The 25364-nt window shown below is 39.5% G+C and overlaps 1 protein-coding gene across 2 annotated transcripts in view; it reads left to right on the plus strand.

The window, feature by feature from the left end:
- ENOX1 (ecto-NOX disulfide-thiol exchanger 1) overlaps positions 1-25364 on the plus strand; it is a 499678-nt gene that overhangs the window by 121782 nt on the left and 352532 nt on the right. Inside the window, exon 3 of one of the 2 annotated variants that reach the window (XM_074961330.1) lies at positions 15955-16032. The exons of the other annotated variant lie outside the window; for it this stretch is intronic. The gene's annotated coding sequence lies outside the window, so the exon portion shown is untranslated. The remainder of the gene's footprint in view (positions 1-15954; positions 16033-25364) is intronic. 2 annotated transcript variants of the gene reach the window in all.

Consider the following 25364-nt stretch of genomic DNA (forward strand, 5'->3'; position numbering starts at 1 on the left):
GACATGTGCATAGTTACTGAACAAGTTCGCATCCAAATTCAGAGCAGATGTGGAGTAGGGACAGAGCTCATTCACAAAATAGCACAGAGAAAGCATGAAATACAATGAAAAATGCATCAAAATTTGTGCAAAAATGAATGCTTAAACATGAAGCATACAAGACAAACTAAATGCAAAACTGATCAATTCATGCTCTGGAGAAAACCATGATGAGGTCATATTGTTCTCTTTATACCTTTTTATGGATACAGATTTGGCCTTAAGCGGCAAGGTATGAGTGATTAATTGATGAGGCAGACAGTGGCACCTTTATCTTTATTGAAACAGTGCACAACAATATTTGAATACAATACCTAATCTTTGTGGAAACTGGAACTTGCAGCTGATTGTACAAGTGTTTTCAAGATCAATTCCCCAAACAAGACGACTTACAAATTAGCTGTTTATCACTTACAACTTCCCTCTTTTTACGCATGACAGTTACTCATGTCCCCTTTGGTACATGTTGCAAATTTCCAAGCACATATAGTGATGTCCAGATTTTCCATACTAATGCGATTAGTACATTTTAGCGTTAAAAACACTTACTTCGATAAACAGGCTATTATAGTCAGTGACTAAACTTTTCATTCTTAAGACTATCAATAAAGGTCAACCATCTTAGTTTCATCACGCTGCATTATTATTACAAATTATTCTTAAACCTTGCTAGGGGTTTGGTTCACTTAACAATAGGCCTTTACTTAACAACAGGTCTTTGGCTTAATGCTGAACAATATGCAATAATTGTGACAAGACATATCATTATGCCTAAAAATTGCAGACAAGAAAAACAAAGGAACAAAAATGGCACCGTATTGAGGAAGCAAGTAGTGATTCAGAGGATGAGATTTTGCACATATGACATTAATGCAGTGCAAAACAGAAAAAGTAAATGGTTTGAAAAGCTCATACTAGCCCCAGATGCAAAGACAAGGCATCAGCACACAAACAAACAGGAAATTGAATTCCAAACAAACACTGGGCCGTCAGTGAATGTGCTAGGCTACAAAGACTTCATCAGTATTATTCAGGAGAAGAAAATGAAATTGCAACCAAGCAAAGTTAATTAAAATTATATGATGGCACAATTTTATTACCACTAGGATAATGTAAATTACAAGCAGAATACCGTGGAAAAGTATACAGGCTGAAATTTCAGGTAGAAGGCTTTAATAGCATCCCGGTACAAACTTGATGTGAAGATGCACACTTTCCTTGATCCCTATAGCCCTAGCTTTATTACAGCCAGCAGTGGAAGGAGTAATAGGCAAAAAAGAAGAGACTCACAGAGGCCAAAGCTTATTATGACTGAAAAGTTAAGACCTTTCAGAACTACAACCCAGGGACCCTGTCAGGGTTAAATTATTTCCTCAGGATACATCACGTACTTCAAAGCAAACTATGTGTGTTGAACAGAAAACCATCATTCTCGTAACATAGCAGTGGATGGGCATATATTTCACCAAAACTGCAAATATATTCACCCAGTATGAACACAAGACAAAAACACAGATGTGGAGAATGGTGAAATATGCACTCTGTCAAGTCTTGATCAGTAGGAGATGGAAGGACCACAGGCCTATAAGCAACCAATAGATATTGGAAAAGACTATCAAAACACCACACAAGAAGAAAAACCCAAGTGCAAGATAGTGTCTCCTGTCATCACAGGCTTTTGCTCGCTCCAACAGCAAATGGCCTACAAAGGCATACACAAAGCTTTGTACAATACTGAGGCTTGAAAGAACAACCCTCCCAAATCCAGAGGAAAATACCCTAGTTGTCAAGCAAGTTGAGTTATTTAATTTTTAAAAAGTTGGTGTTAAGTTTTATATATGATGATATAGGCTTTATGAGGGGTCAAATAGAATGTATACAGAAGTATGTAAGCTGGTTATGACATTTATGTTTAATTTTGCAAATATGTGACAAAAATGATTTACAATAACTAGCTTCCCAAAAGGGGGCACTATAGTATGCTTATGCATAGGAATTTAAAGAACTCTACTTTCAGGAATTTCTTGACGAGCAAGAACAGCATCCTGAAGGAAGGATATTTAGAAAATATCTGGTTCTCATAAAATACTGTTACACTACCTCATGGTCGATTTCTCGGTGGTTTATCACAAACAGGCAGAGTGCCCAGAATTGTGGCATAAGCATGATCTCAGTAAAGAAAGGAAGCACATCTATTTATGTCTGTGAGTGGTTGACGAGGCAGTTCCCTTCAGCTGCTGTTGGTATGACTAAAGCATTACATATTACTAAACTGTTATGAGATGTACAGTGGGGTGGGCTCACTTGCAGGGTTAACATGACAAAAGCAAGTGGCAACTATCTTATTTTATTCTCCAACCAAGCATAAAACTCCAATTTTAAGAGAATTCTATATTTGCTTTAGACTTATTTTCATTTTACAGACCCTATTTAAATCTACTTTAATGAGATGATTATACAGTAAGTTATATTTAAGTTGGGTTTTACTTGGCTTGAAGACATGTACATACAACCACAATGAAATTTTAATTACACTCACTCTGTTAAAATAACTGATGGTCTGTGAATTACAGTAAAAACACCTGAAATATATCTACCTACCAGCCAACCATGTGTGTTAGGAACAGATATTTCCAGCTGTCTTTCCTGTCCTGGATGCGGCTGCTACTGCCAACATAGTTGCAGACTGGAGAAAGGATGGGAAGTAATTAGAATCTCCCAGCTGAGTGCTTGAGTTGCCTTCATGCTGCCATGATTCTGAATGTGGAACGATTAGGGGATGGAGATGCCCCCTGCTCTGCTGCTGCCTGGGATCAACACTGCATTCCATAAACTGTGTGAAGCACAAACTTTGATACTGTTTTTAGTCCATGGTATATTGTTTAATGGGGAAACTGAAACGGAATACTAATGACATTCTAATCAGCACATCTAATTACCAAGGTTAGTGAATTGTTTTTGTTTAAAATTAAAGGGTAAAATTTTGGCTGGCATTTACTCTTGCAGGTGTGTGAGAACAGTTAAGACCAGAGTGGGGATGCAGGATAAAAGTGACTGACATGATTCTGATTCTCCCAAACCCATGGTTAGATGGCGCCATGGAACCTCTGTGGGTGGTACAAAAAAGGTTCCTCAGAAGAGTTCTCAGAGCAGTGTCTCAGGCTCAGGAGAAATAGCACATGAATGTTAATCTGCACAACCCCTGATATGACCTCTTGTGCTCTTGCTGTATGCAGTTTTTTTGATTGTGGGGGTATTGCTTGGGGCTGGCGCCAGCCACAATCCAAGTGTACGATAATGTTTCTTTTGCGGTGTTAATGTGTACCCACTTCCTGGCCAATCCAGAATTTGTCTCCATACATGTTTTCAATATAATTAAAAAAATACTTAAAAATCAAATAATGATTTGCTGCCTTGACCAGCTGGTGATCCAAGATGAGATGCAGGAAATAACACTTAAAACTGTTGTAAGTTTCCTTATTCAAATAACTATTACATTATTTTTATAGAAATTTGTTTAGACTTACAACAGCTTTGAAAATCTGTGCCTTTCCTATGGGAGTGAACCACTTTTCAAATGAAAAAAAGTTCCATTCAATTACATCATGTAATGGCAGATAGCTAAAAAGTGACACGTTTTTAAAGTGCTTATCTATCAATGCTAGAAGTCTAAATAATAAGATGGGTGAACTAGAGTGCCTCATATTAAATGAAGATATTGAAATAAGCATCACAGAAACTTGGTGGAATGAGGATAATCAATGGGACACAGTAATACCAGGGTACAAAATATATCGGAAGGACAGAACAGGTCTTGCTGGTGGGGGAGTGACACTTTTTGTGAAAGAAAGCATAGAATCAAATAAAGTAAAAATCTTAAATGAACCAAACTGTATGATAGAATCTCTGTGGATAGAAATTTCATGCTTGAATAATAAGAATATAGCAGTAGGGATATATTATCAACCACCTGACCAGGATGGTGATAGTGACTGTGAATGCTCGGAGAGATTAGAGAGACTATTAAAATTAATAACTCAATAATAATGGGGGATTTCAACTATCCCCATATTGACTGCGTACATATCACCTCAGGATGGGATGCAGAGATAAAGTTTCTTGACACCTTAAATGACTGCTTCTTGGAGCAGCTAGTCCTGGAACCTGCAAGAGGAGAGGCAATTCTTGATTTAGTCCTAAGTGGAGCACAGGATCTGGTCCAAGAGGTGAATACAACTGGACTGCTTGGTAATAGTGACCATAATGTAATTAAATTTAACATCACTGTAGTGGGGAAAACACCACAGCAGCCCAACACTGTAGCATTTAATTTCAGAAAGGGGAACTAAACAAAAATGAGGAGGTTAGTTTAAGCAGGAATTAAAAGGTACAGCGCCAAAAGTGAAATCTCTGCAAGCTGCATGGAAACCTTTTAAAGACACCATAATAGAGGCTCAACTTAAATATATATCCCAAATTAAAAAAACATAATGGGAGAACCCAGAAAGTGCCACCGTGGCTAAACAACTAAGTAAAAGAAGGAGTGAGAGGCAAAAGGGCATCCTTTAAAAAGTTGAAGTTAAATCCTAGTGAGGAAAATAGAAAGGAGCATAAACTCTGGCAAATGTAAAAATATAATTAAGAAGGCCATAAAAGAATTTAAAGAACAGCTAGTCAAAGACTCAAAAAGTAATAGCAAAAACATTTTTAAGTACATCAGAAGCAGGAAGCATGCTAAACAACCAGTGGGGTCACTGGACGAGCGAGATGCTAAAGGAGCACTCAAGGATGATAAGGCCATTGCAGAGAAACTAAGTGAATTCTTTGCATCAGTCTTCATGGCTGAGGATGTGAGGGAGATTCCCAAACCTGAGCCATTCTTTGTGGTGTCAAATCTGAGGAATTGTCCTAGACTGAGGTGTCATTAGAGGAGGTTTTGGAACAAATTGATAAACTAAACAGTAGTAAATCACCAGGACTAGATGGTATTCACCCAAGAGTTTTGATGGAACTCAAATGTGAAATTGCAGAACTACTAACTGTAGTCGTAACCTATCATTTAAATCAGCTTCTGTACTGAATGATGAGGATAGCTAATGTGATGCCAATTTTTAAAAGGGCTCCAGAGGTGATCCCGGCAACTACAGACCGGTAAGCCTGACTTCAGTACCGGGCAAACAGGTTGAAACTATAGTAAAGAACAAAATTGTCAGATACATAGAGGAACATAATTTTTTGAGGAAGAATCAACATGGTTTTTGTAAAGGGAAATCATTCCTCACTAATCTACTAGAATTCTTTGAGGGGGTCAACAAGCATGTGGACAAAGGGGGATCCAGTGGATATAGTGTACTTATATTTTCAGAAAGCCTTTGACAAGGTCCCTCACCAAAGGCTCTTATGGAAAGTAAGCTGTCATGGGATAAGAGGGAAGGTCCTCTCATGTATTGGTAACTGGTTAAAAGATAGGAAAAATGGATAGGAATAAATGGTCAGTTTTCAGAATGGAGAGAGGTAAATTGTTGTGTCCCCCAGGGGTCTGTACTGGGACCAGTACTATTCAACTTATTCATAAATTGTCTGGACAAAGGGGTAAACAGAGAGGTGGCAAAATTTGCAGCTGATACAAAACTACTCAAGATAGTTAAGTCCCAAGCAGACTGCGAAGAGCTAGAAAAGGATCTCTCAAAACTGGGCAACAAAATGGCAGATGAAATTCATTGTTGATAAATGCAAAGTAATGCACATTGGAAAACATAATCCCAACTATACATATAAAATGATGGGGTCTAAATTAGCTGTTACCACTCAAGAAAGAGATCTTGGAGTCATTGTGAATAGTTCTCTGAAAACATCCACTCAATGTGCAGTGGCAGTCAAAAAAGCTAACAGAATGTTGGGAATCATTAAGAAAGGGATAGATAATAAGACAGAAAATATCATTTTGCCTCTATATAAGTCCATGGTACGCCCACATCTTGACTACTGTGTGCAGATGTGGTTGTCCCATCTCAAAAAAGATATATTGGAATTGGAAAAGATTCAGAAAAGGGCAACAAAAATGATTAGGGGTATGGAATGGCTTCCGTATGAGGAGAGATTAATAAAACTGGGACTTTTCAGGTTGGAAAAGAGACAACTAAGGGGGTATATGATTGAGGTCTATAAAATCATGACTAGTGTGGAGAAAGTGTATAACACAAGAGCTAGGGGTCACCAAATGAAATTAATCGGCAGCAGGTTTAAAAGAAACAAAAGGAAGTATTTCTTCACACAACCACAGTCAACCTGTGGAACTCTTTGCCAGAGGATGTTGTGAAGGCCAAGATTATAACAGGGTTCAAAAAGTACTAGATACATTCATGGAGGATAGGTCCATCAATGCCTATTAGCCAGGATGGGCAGGGATGGCGTCCCGAGCCGCTGTTTGCCCGAACTGGAAATGGGTGACAGGAGATGGATCACTTGATGATTACTTGTTCTGTTCATTCTCTCTGGGGCACGTGGCATTCATCACTGTCAGAAGACAGGATACTGGGGTAGATGTGGATACTTTGGTCTTACCCAGTATGGCCGTTCTTATGTTCCTACTGGTATAAATCAGTCTGAGTTCCCACAGGCAAAAACAACGTCTGGTGGCTGCAAAATCTGAGTTCCAGTGGTATGAGTCACCAACTCAGTCACAAAGAATAGTTAACAGAAACAGGCCATGTGTCTTAATTATATGAGCAAAAGAGAGAGAGGATCCAAGGTGAATGTATAATGTATTATAAAGGGTTGTTGGCATAAATTGAGGATGGCTGCATTACTCAGAAATGGTGGAATGTAGAGGATGTTAAGCGGTACAATGGGCATGGTTAAAAAGTTAATGCCAATGAAACCTTTAAACTATACCACCCAGTCCCCCTTTGGGGTGGGGTGGTGGTGGTGGTGAATGTCACCTTTTACAGAAAATCTGTTACAGCTTTGTTCCTAAAATGTTAGAATTGGCTACGAATACGGGTTTGAGGCCACAGATGGATATAAGAATCTAGGTTGTGGGCTGGACAGTTCTGAGGGAGGAACCTTAGGAATGGCAGTGCCTGGGGAGAAGGGTTGAACTTATCACTGTTACCTTTGTTGTTCCCCATCTGCTTCTTAACTGAGCTAAACCCCAGAAGGGGTGCGTTTGAACCTCATATAAAGTGTGAACTGTGTCTATAGTTGGGAAAAGACACAATGTCCTAATCAAATATATCAAATATTGTGATCAAAAGAGAGAACAAAAGAAAAGCCTAACCCCCCCCCACCCAACCCACGTTGGCTAGCCTGCAGCCCAGTGGGAGCGCTCTGCATGCACAGGGAGAATGACTAAGTTTGAATATCATCCTCTTTTTCCCCAATGCTAGCTGCTGCCTCGTCCAATCACTGTTTCCAAGTTGCTGTACCAGTACGTTAGTAAATGTGATGCTGTTTGCTTCCTGTCTGTGACTGGGTTGCAGGTCAGGGAACAGGATCAGGAACGATCAGAATTGGAAAGCAGCACAGTGAGGAGAGTCATGTTAGCTGCCCTCTGTGCACTATAGGATCACTCCTTGCCCTGGCTGATGCCTACTTGTGGGAAATGCTGGCATTTATGTGGTGGGTTTATTTAATTTCCAAATGTAACAATACCCTCCCAGAGATTAGGGGGGTTCTATAGTACTAGGAAATCTTCTTAGTCCTCATCCTTTTCTCCTGCTTTCATAAATCTTCATCTCACCTTTACCTCTCTTCTTCCTCTAACTCATGCTCGCTCTATTGACATCTGATCTAAACCTGGCCTTCAATCATTCATATCCACACTCTTCACTCCCTTCCCTTCTGCTGCTCCCTCTGGAACACATGCTACCGCTAAATGAAAAAAAAAAAGTAAAAAAATAAAATAGTAGTAGTATCAAGATGTGTATAGAATGAACCTAATTAACCATGTAATCTCATTACAATCCTTGTCCTCCCTTCCCCTTTTCTCTCCCCTACTGTTTATTGTTCTCTTTTGCTGCATCACTTCTGAAATTAGCTTGTAAACTCTTTGGGGCATGAAGACTGTCTTTTGTTTATGTGAAGCACCTACCCATTTTAGATACTATACTAACAATAATCCTCCTCATATAAAACTGTTTGCACTGACTATTCACAGTGTAGCATCTGCACCTAATTACTGGGGAAGTCTGCCTTATTCACATTAGTTAAACAACAATTAATCTTGATAGGAAACAAAATGACTAATAATAACTGGCCAGTTCCAGCATTATAACAGACCAGGTTGCTGAGAATAGTTTAGTGATTGATAAGATACAGGAATGGAAAAGGGACCTTGGGAGCGCAATTTACTGAAAATGAAAAGGAGCTTTATGGAAATCCCGTGTACTCTACACTGGGTAATATTCTGCACTAATATTTCAGTTTTATTATTAGACAGAAAAAATAAAGTTCCCAAGACACAAAAAACCAAAAAGGGCTAGATAAAAATGTGCTTACTCAATGCATAATGCATTAACTATATTTTGTTCCATTTGTACAGAGCAAAAGAGAACAAATAACCAATGTTTTTGGCCCCTTCTGGGCCTTTGTCAAGAAGAATTTCCCTCAGCAGTTTGATGGGGAAAAGAGAAAAAAACAAAAACCGACGTAGACAAGTTTTCAAACAGGTTCCTCACGTGGGCCTACAAATCTGTATCTGCAATTGCCCATGTTTTTCTTTTTCTGTGCACAGTCACTTTTAGTTGTGAATAAGAGAATGTATATTTCTAGGCATTGAATTAATGGGTGGAAACTCATGCCCACTGGTCAAATAGTCCAGGCTCAATCCTGCAAACCTGACTGTTGCAAGCAGCCGTTACTCATGCACATAGTTGTATTGCAGTTAATGGGGCTATTTGTATGTGTAAGGGTTTGTTAGATGGGGCTTTTATACACACATTCTATTATTTGTACCCATAAGTAATTGTCCTCAAAATTGAGAGTGTAAATTTAGAAACTGTCATATTAGCCTTAAATCTTCTTACAATCTGAGTATAAGTAAAGTAGATTTAAAGGCTGTAACTTAAAACCAACTTTTTTTCTGCTGAGAGAAGCTCCTGCAGGTGCTGCAGCATTTAAGGCCTACTGTTCACTGCAAAGTGCTGTGACTCAAGTTCTGACTCAAGTGCTGTCCCCAACCCAACTCCTGTCCACACACAAAAACTTCTTGCTCAAGTGTGGTGGTGCTTTACAGCTGAAGTTAACTGGTCTATCTGGGAGTATAGACTTAAGCCTGAGTTTGGCTTACGCTCAAACTGCCAACAGAGCTCTTCACTGTGGACGTAGGCAAGATTTACTGTAGACTTCTTCATGCCATCTCCTGAAGTACAGCACATATGGCAAGTTACCATCAGTGGAGAGTAACCAGTGGTTTTAACAAACACATCTGAACAGGGACATTGATTTTTTTGCATTTTTGCATTTTGCCCAATCAGTGTTGGCCATACATCTTTTCATCCATAGAAACTGCATTAATTTCAAAGCAATTCCTGAAATGACCTTTGACTATATTTGTATTTCTTTTAGGGTGACCAGATGTTCCGATAAAATTGGGACTGTCCCGATATTTAGTTCTTTGGCTCGCGTCCCGACTCATGCATGGTCGGGACACCATTTGTCCCAATATTGTGGCTTTGGCTGTTCCAGCGGTTTCTTTTTTTTCTCTTTTTTTTGCTTCCCCCATGTGTCCCGATATTTTGTCCATTTCATCTGGTCACCCTAATTTCTTTGCAAATGTGTGTGTGTGTGTGTGTGTGTGTGTGTGAGAGAGAGAGATACAAGTAATCAGGTGTTTCCTGTATGCATATTTTTAAGGGAATCTTCAAAGGTTTGTATAAGGAATTTTTTATTATGCTTCCTCTTAGCTCAGCCATTTGCTTCCTGTATGAAAGATATCTGTACGTCTGTAAACTAATTTTCTAATTTTTATAGTATTTTCTGTATTAAGAATCATTATAAGCTAAATAAGTCTAAAGATTAACTTATAATTGATGATAAGCTATGCATTTCCGAGAAATGTCACCATGTTTGATAGTTTTTGTAAGATGACAAACTAGTCATGTGATGCTGCACTTGTGGCTAACACTGTCTTTGAAAATGCCTCGTGTTTCTAATTCCTTGCCAACACAGCTTTTCAGAGGTACAAAGAGGCCTCACGCTCTGGATAACTGCCTCTTAAATATACTTAAAACAGACTACAAGAAACCTTTTGGTCAAGTTTTCAAACAGTGGCTTCCATTTGTGGTAATACAGCCGTTGTGTATATACATCACTTGTGCATGCAGTTTTTGAGGGTTATTAGCTCATGGCTGCTAAGGTATGCATGCTTTTTTTGGCAACATGTAGAGTGCATACACAAATAGCCCCCTTGCATTGGTATAAACAGCAATGTTGACGGTGAAGCATGGCTTAGGTGAGTAGAGTACACACGCCTCAAGGGTGTGGGTTTGTACACACCCTACACAGCTCTCTACTTGCCCAAACCATGCCTCCCTCTCAACACTACTGTTTTTAGCTACGTAATGTCCTACTGAAGGAAAAGCTCCGGCAGGGGAGAGGCATCAGGGAAAGGCTCCATCAGCTCCTTGCTGCTGGAGACTTTCCCCACTGCTTCCCCCGCCAGAGCCTTTCACTGATATGTATAGCTACACACTGCAGTGTGGACACAGCTTGCTTTTCACTGTAATGTGTAGCTACACATACTTTACATGCTGCCGACACTAGTGTGTAGTATAGAGCAGGGGTTCCCAAACTTGGTTCGTGGCTTGTTCAGGGTAAGCCCCCAGTGGGCTGCAAGACGCTTTGTTTACCTGAGCGTCCACAGGTACAGCTGCTCGCAGCTCCCAGTGGCCACAGTTCGTTGTTCCTGGCCAACGGGAGCTGCGGGAAGTGGTGGCCCTGAACAAGCTGTGAACCAAGTTTGGGAATCCCTGGCATAGAGGTACCTCTAGATTCCACAGTGATGGACACATTACAAAAGTGTGTAGATGTCACTTTGCAAACACAAGTGGAATTTACATGCACAGAACATGGCCTTCATTTGTGTGTGTGCAGTAACTTGTGTGCAAAAAATTTTAGGCCTGGTTCTTTTGCACACAAATGATAGAATGTACATGCACAAAAATGAGTGCTTGCACAAATTGAACATGAGTCAAATACAGAAATGTTTTGTATGTGCATGTGGTTGCACAAAAACTGTGCATGTACATGATTTGTATAGGCAAAATTATACTTGCACAAAAGGAAGCCATTAGTCACATGTCTACACTGGAATAAAATACCTGAGGCACAGCTGTGCCTGGCTCAGGTCAGCTGACTTGGGCTCGTGGGGCTCAAAATGTTTGCGCTCGGGCTGGAACCTGGGTTTTGGATCTCACAGCACATGGTCCAAGAGCTTGGGCTCCTGCCTGAGCTCTTCTACACAGTAATTTTACAGCCCCTCAGCCCAAGCCCTGCAAGCCCAAGTTAGCTGACTGGGGCCACCCACGTATGTTTAATTGCTGTGTAGATGTACCCTAGAAGGCTCCTTTGAAAATATAGCTCTAAAATCTCTCTTTGATTTTTTTTACCTGACATTTTCTCTCTGAAACTAGTGATAAGAACTTCCAACAGGTTCCCAAAGGCAGAGGTGGCGTGGCAGGGATGAATCTGAAATCAAACAGTGAAGGTTTTAGGATCCTAATAATACCGAGGTTTCATAAAGTCTCCATAAGACTGACTCCTGGATAAAGAGTAGCTTGTTAAACTGAAGGAAGTTGTGAAGGTGGAAAGGAAGTGTTTTGAAGAATAATGTTGCATGATCTTGTAGTCTCCTCCTTGGAGGGTTAGCGGAAGAAGGCAGAGTCCCTGGAGCGATGACATTGGCACGAGCTCAGTAACAACAGAATATGTATTTATTACTGGAAGGGTGGACAGACTCAGCTCCCTTCCTGGTGCCGCTGACTCCAAAAACATTTTAAATTCCCTTAGACAGGAAGCACCTTCCTTTCAGGGCCTGTCTGTGGATGTATCACACATGCAGACCCAGCCAGCATAGTAACTTGGTTTCAATAATGACCTCTCCTTCCACTGAGGGCATATGCCCTCTTATTTTATGATGGTGTGAAGTCTCAGAAGTCTTCTGATGTCTTTGCTGCTTCTGCATTTCCAAAGAACCAGAAACACCTTTTTCCGTCTCAGGCTGGACAGGAGGCTACATGCCTATTGGGTATGGACCCTCTCACTGTGATCTGTACATGTATTCCTTCCAGGCTCAAGTAGTGCAATACACTATACCTGGTAATGAAAGTGGAGGCCATGAAGAAGCTTCAATTGATCTAATGCAGAGCAGTTTGTCTACTGAGGGCCTGTCTATACTTAAAACACTACAACGGTACGGCTGCACCACTATAGTACTTCAGCGTAGATGCTACCTACACTGATCGGAGGGATTCTTACATCTGTCTCTTCTGAGAAGCAGTAGCCACATGACCATCAATGAAAGAATTCTTCCATCAACCTAGCGCTGTGTACACTTGGACTTAGGTTGGCTTCACTGTGCCACTCAAACATCTCGATTTTTCACACCCCGACCAATGAAGTTAAACCAACCTAATTTTCTGGTGTAGATCAGGCCTAAGTAACACAAGTTAATGGGAACATTTCTCTCTGGAGCTTTGCTCGATACATTATCTCCCAGTCCAATAATGAATACAATTCCAAGTGCTGGTTTCATTCATCTGAGCCCTAAATGATGTAGGCCCTGGCTCTCTAAAGGATTACTTTTCTCTCTCTTCATGAACTAGAACAACAGGTACCATCAATGGGTTAAGTTTGCAGAGCCAAGGACAAGCCTTTCTCTGTGGCATATGCTTGGATTCAGAATCCCATTCAACAAGAAGTCAGACTGAGCCTAGGCTGTAGCCTCTTACAGCAAAGTACCTGTAGGCAAACGTCTTCCCATAACAACAGTGTAAAAATGGCCGGCAAAGTGGAAATGAGTAGACAGAAAAACTAGAAGATATGCATATGTGCCGTTTATTTAAAAGGATGTCCACCCCCAGGATTCCTGTTAACTCTTACTAATTTCCTACTTTTTTTCCTAGTACAAATCTACATACTATAGGTTTCATGAACCAAATGTTGGGTAATAACATGAGGAATCCATGTTTCTAAAACTAAGCTAGATATTTATTAAAAACTATTTAAAGAGATGCTGCAACTTCAGCTACCATTCAAGCTATGTACATACAGATTCACTTCCTGGTTCCTCCTCCAAACACTTCCCTCCTGCAACCTATGCTCTTGCCCCCAGGTTCCATGCAGATCGATTCACTGTATATCGGTGGTCAAGTTGGGAGGTAAGAGTGAAAAATTTATTTGAAGTATATGAGAGAACTTCCTCTTGGATTCAGATAGAAAATTGTGTTTCATAATATACTTGATTTCTTGCCAGCAATTGATTGGGTCATATTCTGCTTTCAATTACGGTAACATAACTCTGGAGAAACACTATTGAAGTCAGTGGATTTACACCTGTTTTGTCTCATTCAGACATCTTTGTAACCTTTGTCATCGTCACCTCCCTGAGGACTCTCCTATGTGACCTCTGCTTTTTCCACCAACCCAACTCATAAATTATTATGTTTTTAAATAGCACTTAGGGTGTCATAGCTGCTGCTAGCCTTGAAGATTTGTAGTGTACCCTGTAATTTTGAGATGAAAAAAATTGGTTAAGTTACAGAAGAAATATTGCACTTCAAGATAAAACTACTTTTGTATTTCATTTTCTGTTCAAGTCATTCATATCCCTGTCACTAACCTCATTAGGTCAAGGGCTTGAGGCAGAGAGTGGGCATAACATTTTTGGTCATAGCGATCCATTCTTCAACAGCTGAGTATTTGCAAATATCTGTAATTTCAAAACTGAAATGAATGTTGTATTTATTCTGCAGGTAAATATTATAAATACAATGTGTTACTGAAGTTTACATTCCTCTGGAATTCATAATTAACTGGAAACTTTCAGCCATTCAAACACACATGACTTGGCACTTGTTATTCTGGACATATTAATGAATCTGCTAGTGCCAAGGCCGTTTCTTAGGATGCCATCCTTCTGGCTGTGAAGCCAATCCTGCATTTTCAGAAGTTCTAGGAAATTCTATAAGCCAAGTAGTTGAAATAATAAAGAAAAATTAATCAGGCACATATTAAATGTGAACCATGGAACGAAGCATCTGCAGCATTCAGTGGATGTCTGGATAACATACTTGCAGTGCTATTTTGCCAGCTTTCGTCTGGAGTGGTTCATCAGAACAGAACAGATGCTAGTGTGAAATAGGTCATTATAGCAGCAGGGCATTAGAACAGAGACTTTTCTTTTTTCTTGCAGCAACAGCTATTCCTTTTTTATTCATGCCAATTATGAAAATGTTAGCCAAATCTGACATATGAATGCATGTACTGTGACAAACCAATACTTTTAAAGGGCATCAAGGTAAAAGCTAACTCAGTGATGAAGCTTCACAAAGCAGTTCTTTTATAATCTAGATAAAGGAACCTTCACAATGCTCATGTAGGCTGTTTTTTGTTTTGTTTTCTGTTTTTGTGTTTTACTATAGATGGTATGCCCAGAAGCAGAGATGCTAATTCTCATGAGTTTCATCAGTCATTTCAAAGGAGAGGTCATACAGATAAGAAAAATGAACAGTACGCAGTATGTGAAGCAGTGACATTCAATGAGTCCTTGTCACTAGCAGTCATTAGCATGCAAGCCTGCTGTTATGTTTCAGTGCTTTATGTGCTTTTCTTGACCAGGCAGGGAGCCTTGGAGCACTGTAGCAGTTAATACCATGCAAGTTATTGTTTCTTTCTTGAATGCCTTATATTTTTAGTACCATTGAGATGCTTCTTTGTCCCCTGTGCATCTAAAATTTTAAAGAGAATCAAAGAATGTATAATTTATATATGTCCCAGAGGTAACGGAATGACTCAGTGATATCTGTGAAGGAGATGATTTTAAATTTCATGTCTTATGCAAGAGGTGATTTTTATATGAAAATTGTAAGAGTTGGCCTTGGGGATACCCAGATAATTATCCTTACAACAGTGGGTGTGGATTCCAGAGGGATTGTAGCTGAAAGCTATAGTGTATTAGATTTACCCTTGTGTATCATAGTTGCCATAATGGAAAACATAGCAACTGATGCTTCTTAGGGAATAGAATTTGTATTTTGACTCTGAATAGCATACACTGGAGATATGAAAAGGCAGGTTTTCCATGATTGTGTTGAAGAATTCATAAAAGGCTTAGGCATTTGTTTACCACTGAAATTCTTTCTGTCAGTTAAAAGGAAAAAAAATTGTTTACTGATGTAGGGCAGGACCCATCGCTACATCCTTTATCATGTAGCATAGCTCCACTAGACTATTTCTGGGTTCATTGAACTAAAAGCCTGGAAGTGCCAAGGCTAGAAATAAACGTCTGCTGCTTTGATATGCTATATGTTTGAAAATGCAGTTTAAGATCTGTATTATAGACATTTCAAAGAGAATATAAATCAGTGCAGCATTCTTATTTTTTACAATCCAGTTGTATGTATCCACTGCAGTTTTCTAAAAACTGTTTTCAATAGCATTTTTAAAAATAACTTAATGTTATTTTGCATTCTCTTTTTTCTGAATTATAGTAAATAGACCCTTCTGAGCTCTGAACTTGGACTTTCCAATATTTAAATAATTGTAATGATCTTTCTGCTTCCATAGTTTCAGATGTTTAATAACCTCTACATTAATGCTACAGTCAGCTTTTTAGCATTTCTTTCCTGAGGAAACAATTTTTTTTCTTCTCTACGGGAGGTCATTGTTTTTAACTTTTGTTTCCTGATCTTATAGGATTGGCCATGAGACTCTTTAACCTTCCTTCAGAAGTACGCTAATGGGGCTGCTGATAAGCAATCTGCTTTTGTAAAGGTCTGTAATTTATACTGAGTCCCTGATTATTCCAGCATATATATTACTACATTGATTAGTATACTATCTGTTTATTACTTTCAGAACATTGATATATATGAAGTAAGTAAAAAGTTATAATTTTATTCGGGGGGGGGCTAGTTTTTGAGATAGAGATGGAATTATTATTTCTTGAAAAATCATTAGGTCATAATTTCCATTCTGTTACACTGTTGTAAATCTGGAGTAACTCCATTCATTTCCCATTTCAATTGAGTTACTCCAGATTTACACTTCTGTACTTGAAAAAAGAATTTGGTGTCTAAGTAACTTGACCAGACAACCGTGTCTTGCAGTATGTGGCAAAACCACATTATCTTAAACGTCGTTGTAGTTTATTGCTCACTCCTGCCATCCCTGTGGTTAACTTGTGAGTAGTTTTGCAACTAACACTGCAGATGGTGCCAGGAACAGAAGAACAGGAGTTGGCAGAGGGTCAGTTGAACTGTTTAAGCTTTTGGGCCATAAGATAAGCTCTGGCTCATGGAATGTTTCACTATATTTTTAAAAAAAGGTTTTGGATATTTTAAGAAACTGTAAAAAGATCAGCTTGTTGCATGTGGATTATCAGAATAATAATGGTTTGAGTCCTGAGGTTATAGTGTGGTAAGGGATGGTGAAGGGATCATATATTCTTGTCAGATATAATTGTAGTCTACTAAATATGGTAACCTAAGACCAAAATGATTTAAAGAATAGAAAACACTGTACTGCATCTCAGTATATTTTTAAACATAGGCAGGCATTCTTACAGTGCCACATTTTCTGTAGATATTTGGTGGGAGAAGTTAATAGAAATCAACCGACCTATCAAGCTGCTTACGTGACTGCCATCCATACAGTACCTGAGCACCATAGACTTCAATGGAAGTTGTATTGAACCTAATAACCATATTCTAAAGTGAATATGTACGTCCAAAATATGCCCTATGTATTGAGTTTGTTTATTTTGGGATGGATGTTTAAAGGTATTCAGGTGCCTAACTACCTTTAAACATCTGACTTTGTGCTTGAGACAGCACTCTTTGTATAGTAAATTTCACTGTTTCCTATTTATATAATTATGTAGTTACAGAGGGAAATTTGCTTGTAAACACAAATGTTGGCAGGGGGACTCGGGCAGGTGTAATACCTGAAACTCAGGCAGGTGTAATACCTACTTTTAATTCATTTTTTAAAATTGACTACATTTCAAGCTGAGTGTCTTTTTAAGAGGGCCTCAGATCTGAACGACCTCTAAGGCAGTTTGGATCCAGATCTGAACTTCATACACAGCTTTTACATTTATATTGGAATGAACAAAAATCCAAGATCTGGCCCATTTGAGACTGAATAGATACAATGAATTTTATGTCATTGTGTAATGGAAAGCTACATATTCTGAATTTGGACGACTCAAGAGTTAGAGAAAATTGCATAACCATCAATGATTCATGTCATTCTCAAGCTTTACAAATTCTTTGCTTCTTTCTTTCAAGCTGTGACCATGATATTCCCTGGGGCAAAACTTGTGTTTTTGTTTTTGAGGAGAGGAAAAAAAAGTTCAGACACTGAAAAGAATTCAGTATAAGGGAGAAAACTTGCTGTTAGTGTTGGCATTTGGAATGTAAATCCTTTACTATTAACTGTGATTTTTATAAAGGCTGGCATTCCAGACTTGCCTAGGAGTGACTTCGGGTCATGGTTCACTACAGTCTTCTAAGAGTTATTGCTGAATCTGTTTAACAAAGTGTGGTTGGGATTGTGTATTCTTTTACCTGTGTATCTGACACATTTGACATAAATTGAGGCAATGACTATTGTTCAGATGGAGCAAGATTAGTCCTTTGTTTAAAGACATATTTTAAGGAGGGAAGAGCTCTTAGGTTCATTGTTCAGAAGTCTGATTCTTGAAAAATAATAGTTTATGATTTACATGTAAATTGGGATTATTTAGATTAGAGAGCAGACAAATAAGAAGTGCGATGATAAACATATATTAAAATCGTAAGTGGCATAGAGAAAGTGGTTAGGGTACTCTTATATACACCTTTCTTATAGTGCAAGAACAAGGGACAACCAATGATATTAAAAGGCAAGATGTTTAAACTAAAAAAGAAGTACATTTGTACACAATTATTGAGGCAAAGTATTTAGTAGGATCTTGAAAAGGCTTAGACATTTATATGAATATCAGCGACAGTTACATTATCTACACTAAACATTTATAAGGCATATCAACCTACATACTTCAGGACATAAGTCAATCACCAACTGCGTATTTCAGGAAGAAGCTTCTGTAATATCCATGTTGTTGTATAATTGTCCATTACAGGGGTTATACACCACCTTCTGGTACTGCCTGTGGTGGGAGAGAGGATGCTTCACTGCATGTACCATTGATCTAATCCAGCATGTCTTTTATGTTTTATTGCACACTTTTTGTATTGTTTTTCCTACAATTATCTTCCCTCTTTCTGCACAGTTTTTATTTTTTTTTTGCATTCAGTATTTTTATTTCCTGCTTGTGATGCCTCTCACATTCTCCCTCTAAGCCTTTCACTTTCTCGTCTAGATTTTTTTTTTCTTTTCAGTTTGCTACTTATTTGCTGTTGGAATTTCCTAATTCCCCTATCGGTGTTTATCTGCAGAGGACACATCTACCCAACAGTCCTGCAGTGGACATTCTAAACTCTACCCATGATATTCCTATGGCAAAACATGTTTCGATTTTAGGAGAGAAAAAGTATAAACATTGAAAACAATTCGGACTAAAGAATGGAAACTCATTACTGTGCTGGAATAGGAAAATCTTTTTAATGAGCTTTTTCCCTATCTCTGAGTTGTGTTTCCCTCTCCCTCACTTCCTCTTGTTCTATAGCTTTCCCCCTTTATCTCATTGCTTTCTCTTAGTTTTTCATTCTGAATATGCTGAGATTGACTGTAATCCTGCTTCAAAATAGAACATTGAGTCTAGTGAATGCCACTCGGTTGTTGGTGAACTCAGAATGGATTTAGGAGCAGCAGGCCTTGTCTAATATAATGAGATGCAAGCACGAAAATACCAATTTCACAAAGGCTGGGGAGAGCAATTTTCCTACAGTGAATGTAAGCATGGCAACCCACTACCTTCAATCTTCCTTCCAGAGCCATGCATATATCTAGTATGCCCTTCTGCACTCATAAATTTGGAAATATATACCATTTAAAAACAGGGTTTGTGTACATCACAGTTTTAAATGGAGATCTTCAGGGTCACCAACTTCTCTTTCTTCACTGGTAGCTGCAGGGATTTTCGGGATGGCTGCTCACAGCTCAGTTCTCCCGCTAGAGGCTGCAGGAATGATGGAATGGCTACTCATGCAGGATGTTGTAGCTTTGCAAATATGAAGCAGGGGAAGGTAATGCATTAAACAGAGAGGAATGGAGGGAAACAGGAAGAATTTTCAAATTCTTCCATCAACCTACCCACATCTACGTCAGGGGTTAGGCTGACCCAACTGCAGTGCTCAGGGTATGACATTGTTTGCAGCCATGAGTGACATAGCTAGGCCAATCTAATTTTTAACTATAGATCAGGGCTATGATGCAAATTGTTCTAGAAACGGATTCCTCATTGGTCACACCGGGTGATCAGTTACCTCCCATTTCAAAGGTGGCTGTTAATTCAAACACCTTAGCTAATCTCAACTGTCATGGTATCGCAGAAGAAAGGCTGTCTCTAAAGTAAGTTGGACAAAAAGCCATCAGTTCTCATGCACCACACTGATGAGCCTAAATAAGAACCGAGATAGAGAATTACCCCTGTCAGGATATAGAAGCCAGTGCAGTTTCGGTAGCCCAGGTATAATGTGTTCTCTGTGAACAATGCTAGTAAGAAAGCAGTCAGATGCATTCCCACCAGCTAAAGTTTCACAAGGATTTCATTTATTTTCATTTCATTAATAAAAAGGATGCTTCAACAAGGCATCTGGTGCCCTGCTAATTATAGTTTAAACTCAGCCGCATTAAAACAGTCAATCAGACGGGAGCCTGATCAACCAGCCACCTACCAAAAAAGCTCCTTCCCCCACCCCCTTCATTGTTCCAGGTTCATAGCCTTAACCTTTTCTAAAACCCCATCACATAGATGACTTTTGCAATGGCCCAGGCAGTCACTGAATTCAGCTTAGTTAGGATGAAGGTGGAGAGCAAATTCCATATCTGCTGATGCAGATGCTGAGCCCTTGCAAAGAACCCCCTGCCAGCAGTCATCTTTGATAATAATGGGGGTCCAGCTCAAACATGTGTGCTGACTGCAGCTGTGGTAGTATGGCACAAGGAGAAGGGCGCTCTCATGTGGGCAGGTTCATAGCCATTTAGGGAATTATAGATAACTACCAACACCTTAAACTCCCTCCCAGAGTTCAATAGGCTTACTAAGGAAGCAGTTGCATTCTACACTAGCCTCAATGTCCAAATGGTTTTAAGGTGTAACCATATGTAGAGTGCATTGCAAAAGTCTCTATATAAAGAGTAGCAAAGTCTACATTCAAATCAAAATGTCACAGCCTCCTGGCCAGATGCTCATGGTGAAAAGCTGTTTTAATATGATTGCAGTAGTAGCCAGGGATCTAGAATCAGCCCCAAGTTTAAAACCCTGGTGACTAATGGTTGAAATACTCCCTCAACCAAAGGAACTAATATTGCCTTTGCCATCTCTGACTGCTTCCTCCAAGCCACCATGAACATCATCTCAGTTTCCTGAGGATGGAGCTTCTTCCAGCTCATTCTCATCTAGGCTTCAGTCTGAGCTAGGTTCCAATTGGGGTGTTGAACCACATCATCTGATTGTGTCAAAATAGAGACATAGAGGTGGTTGTCATTACCATATTGAAAACACCGCACCTAATGCCTCATAGCGGTCCCACGTATATGCTTTGAACAGGAAGGGTGACAGAATGACACTGGACAGCACCCTGCTCACTTGAGAGCTTTTTGGGGAGTGAAGCAACTATCCTCAGCTACACATCAGTTCTCTTTGAGAGAAAAGAATGGAGCCACTGATAAGCAGCCATGTCCACTCTCTCCAGGGTCCTCTGGTGAGTCGTCAATGCCTCATGATCAATGGTATCGAAGACAACCGATGGATCTAATAATACCGGCATTCACATTTGGTCTTCGTCCATCGTCAGGGGGAGATAATCAGCCAACTGAGTGAATTCAGTTTCTGCGCCAAACCAGAAGTTTTCAGAGATAGCTCTAGCTAGAGCATGCTGCAATAATCCAAAATGAAGGTGAGAAAAGCATGCATTACTGGGGTGAGTTCAATATCCGAAAGGAAAGGTTGCAACCTTACATCCAAGAAGATGAGAAAAAGGCACTGATGGTCACTGCTACTCTCTGAAATATCCAAAAGCAGCCGTGGCTCCAATAAGACCTGTGAGTTACAAATGTGAGAAATGAAAGATGGTCTAGCTCCTTCAAAGATAGCAGTATTATGAAAAATCTTTTCCCCTTTCCTACAAAAAATCCAACCCAACATTGGAAAGTGAAAATCCTTTCTCTTTTGCTATTTATCTAAAAAAGTGCAAAAAAAATGATAGATTTAACATTAAATGTGCCATTGAAAGTCACTTTACTGAAGTGGAAGAAGAGAACATTGAGTTTGATGATCCTACAATGAATACATTTGCAATGCTGTTGTCATCATCAAAACTAAGCTGTGATGATAGTTCCAGCAACCCTTTGGCATCAGCTTCATTCAGGAGCAATCTCTGTTCATCCCCAACACTCAAAAAACCTGCAAAGTTCCATCTATGATTATATCATAAAACAGCCATAAGACAGACTTTGATAAGAAAGTTGCAAACTACTTCTAGGTTATCAACATCTCCTTCAGTGTTGTACAAAACAACCATTTTAAAGAAATAATTGAAGCACATCTCCTGGGATGTACTGCTCCAGACAGATATAGATTCCTGGGATCAGTTATTAGCAGCTACAACTGGAGATGCAGAAGGGAAAAAGAATGCAGAACTAAAAAGAATCCATATCAGCATTTAATGCAAGATGGTTGGTTGTATGGGAAAAACAATCCAAGCATTCAGGGAATAATGTGTTCCTACTTAATGCTATTGATTCTACATCTGACCACAGAATATAGTGTCCAAGATGTCTTATAAGAACACTGAGAAAAATGGGACAAGACAGTTTGGCTCAGACAACAAAAATAAAATCAAAAAGATGAGACAACGTCTAATGTGCAGTCACCCTAAAATTCACTTGTATGGGTGTTCAGCACACTATTAAAAATTCACTGAGAAAATCATAATATATAGCACCCTGAAAATATGTTATGGAACTTGAAAAGTTCTTCCACAGCCACCTCTGCCTGGTTGTCATCTGAAAAAGGGGAATTGGTGACCCCAGTTTCTGGATTACATGATGTAATTCTCAGAAAGATTATATCTCTATATTTGCATCCATCTACCATCAGGACGTTGAAATTTTGCACTGAGTTGGAAAGAAGTTTGACTGAAACACAACACACAATGTACAGAGTCAGGACTGCACAAAAGTGCATTCAACTTATGAGAGCCATTACAGAGGGACCTGACAGATAACAGGCTGACACTATTGTCACAGTCTCCGTGGAACTCTGGCTTGATGTAATTAATAAAGAACTGGAGGTTGGAACCAAAGGCACACTTATTCTGAGAGGCCATGGAACCTTTCCATTTCTTAGCTAGTGAGACTGATTCCAAATACAAAGGTCCAAAGTTGAATCCAGTAGAGGGGAGAAGATGAAACATGGCTGCTTATTCATAAACTTGAGTATTGATATTCTTGTGTTTTTACTTACAGAATTGCAGCCTTTTCATTTGGGAAGAAAAATGTGTTCCTTTTATATTTGAGGGATAAATATGCTTACGACGTGCATTACACTATTTTGTCTCTTTCATTTTGTGAAACCTTTCATGAGTTTGGGTTTTATTTTGGAGAAGGAGTGTTCTTCTCCACGCTCACTTGTGGGTTTTTTGGAGGAAATTACAGTAACCTTGCAAGAAAGGGTTTCAGACATAAACTCTGTTTATTCTAGCTGTTTTCCATGGTCTGTCAGCATTATCTATCTCTTATCCTGGGTGAGGTTCTGCAGACCAGTTGCTATCAAGTTTTCCTCTCCACCAGACAGGAGGAAAGTCAATCAAATGAATTATCTGGGTTCAGTGAAATAGAGACATAGAGCTGGATCTGTTCTGTATGCAGAAAGAAGCAGTCTGCGCTGCTTCAGTATTTCCCTAACACACTCATATTTACATAGAACGGGAGGGTGACACTGGAAACCTGTGGTGCCTCACAGGTAATTGGATATCCATCAGATAGTATGCCAAATATTACTCTTTGGGTCTTCTCAGAGAAAAAAGAGGGAAACCATTTGAGTATCGCAATGTCGATACCTCCTACAGTCTGCAGCCATGTCAACAGTACCTTGAAGTTAGTGGTGTCAAAGACAGCAGAGCGTCTACACGGACAGTCAGAGTAGTACATTCAAAAGCACCTATCTGACTTAGGAGAGCAATTCTCATTTAAAGTTTTGAAAATTCTACTTAATCTTTTGTTGCCAGAAAGAGGATGCTGACCAGTGAGACCAGCCCAGTCCAAGTACTGAACCTAGGACTAAAGCCAGTTTGATAAGTGTCAAGGAAATCTGAGTATGTCAGATGTTGCTTGGTTACTACCTTTTCAATAATGCACCTTTCACCTCTCCTCAAAATGAGGCAGATTATAGGGAAAACAATAATTGGAATAATTTTCAGTTTCAAGACATGACTGTTTGAACAAGAGCTGAACAATTACTTTTTTAAGAGGTGCTGTCACCATGCCCTCCAGAAAGAAAGCAATGAAAGTGTTTTCCAATAACAGACCTGATATCTCCCTCCTAGAATTTATCAGACAAGAAACGCATCGATCCAATTTGCAGGTTGCAGCCTGAAGGTCCCTAAGCACATCTAAAACCTCAGTGTGTGACAACCTCAGTGTGTGAAAGTTAGAGAAGATACTGCATTTGGTCCCCGGCACTTGTCCCATGGTGCAGGCCACCAATCCCATTACAGTCTGAACAGCCTTGTCCATGAAGTAGATGAAACTTCCTCTGCTTCACTGGTCGGTTTCTCTCTTGTTTATAGGCAATTCTACTGACCCTCTCCCCTTCTTGGCTATCGTGCACTAGCACAAGGCTATAATGTTCGGATTGCAAATACTGCATGGAAATGTTTAAATCCAGGCCAAAAATTGCTTTAATTGGAATTTAAAAAAAACCATAGAAATATTTCTGTTGCTCTTAGGTTTTGTAATATGTTGTCTTTCAAATTTGTCTTAGGACTAAATTTTAACTTAAATCATATTGACACTGTCCTTTTAATTTCCTTGTCTGCTTTTTAAAAATCACCTGAGTATTTAAATTGACATCTTATCCCTCTCAGAAAGCCTTGTTGTAACGGTTCGTCATGCTTTACCTGCAATAATGAAACAAAAATGAGTATAAAATCATTCGCTTTCTGATTGATTTAGGGTTAGAAGATAATTCCTCCTTTGTTGTTAGAGACAAGTTTAAAAGGGCTACTATGGCAACCAAAATTAATGACAAACATAGAGGCTGTTAATCGTTCAGACCGACTGGAATAAGAAAAGCTTTAATCTTCACTGAGCCCATTTAATACCTTCCCAATTATTTGTGTGAAGAGTTAGTATGTGCGTCTCTCTAAAGAGTGGCTGGCACCACTGACCTCACTGACTGCAAAAATGAGGTTCATGTTACTAGGCAGAACCTTTGTGGTGGCCCCTCCCGCGCTGGTAACATGGGGCATGATCCATGGGTTTTGGATTATGCTCAGAGTGGGCCACTCCCATCTGTTGCTTATTATTAAGGTCAAGTGCTGATAGTGTGCTTCGTGCTGTGTAAGACACAGAAATAAAGACTGTTCCTGCCCCAAAGGGTTTACAATCTACAAGGCAGACATTTGCCAGGAAAAAAAGGTACTGTGGGATCCAGGCAACCATGGTATCCTAGGGTATGTCTACACTGCAGTAAAAGTATGGGCAGCACAGCATGGCGAGGAGGTGACCAGCCCTCTGTGGAGAAAGAAGTGGTTTGGGACTATTTAGAAAAGCTGGACAAGCACAAGTCCATGGGGCCGGATGCGCTGCCTCCGAGAGTGCTAAAGGAGTTGGCGGATGTGATTGCAGAGCCATTGGCCATTATCTTTGAAAACTCATGGCGATCCGGGGAAGTCCCAGACAACTGGAAAAAGGCTAATGTAGTGCCCATCTTT

Source organism: Natator depressus, chromosome 1 (genome assembly GCF_965152275.1).
Source record: "Natator depressus isolate rNatDep1 chromosome 1, rNatDep2.hap1, whole genome shotgun sequence".
NCBI classification, from domain to species: Eukaryota; Metazoa; Chordata; order Testudines; family Cheloniidae; genus Natator; species Natator depressus.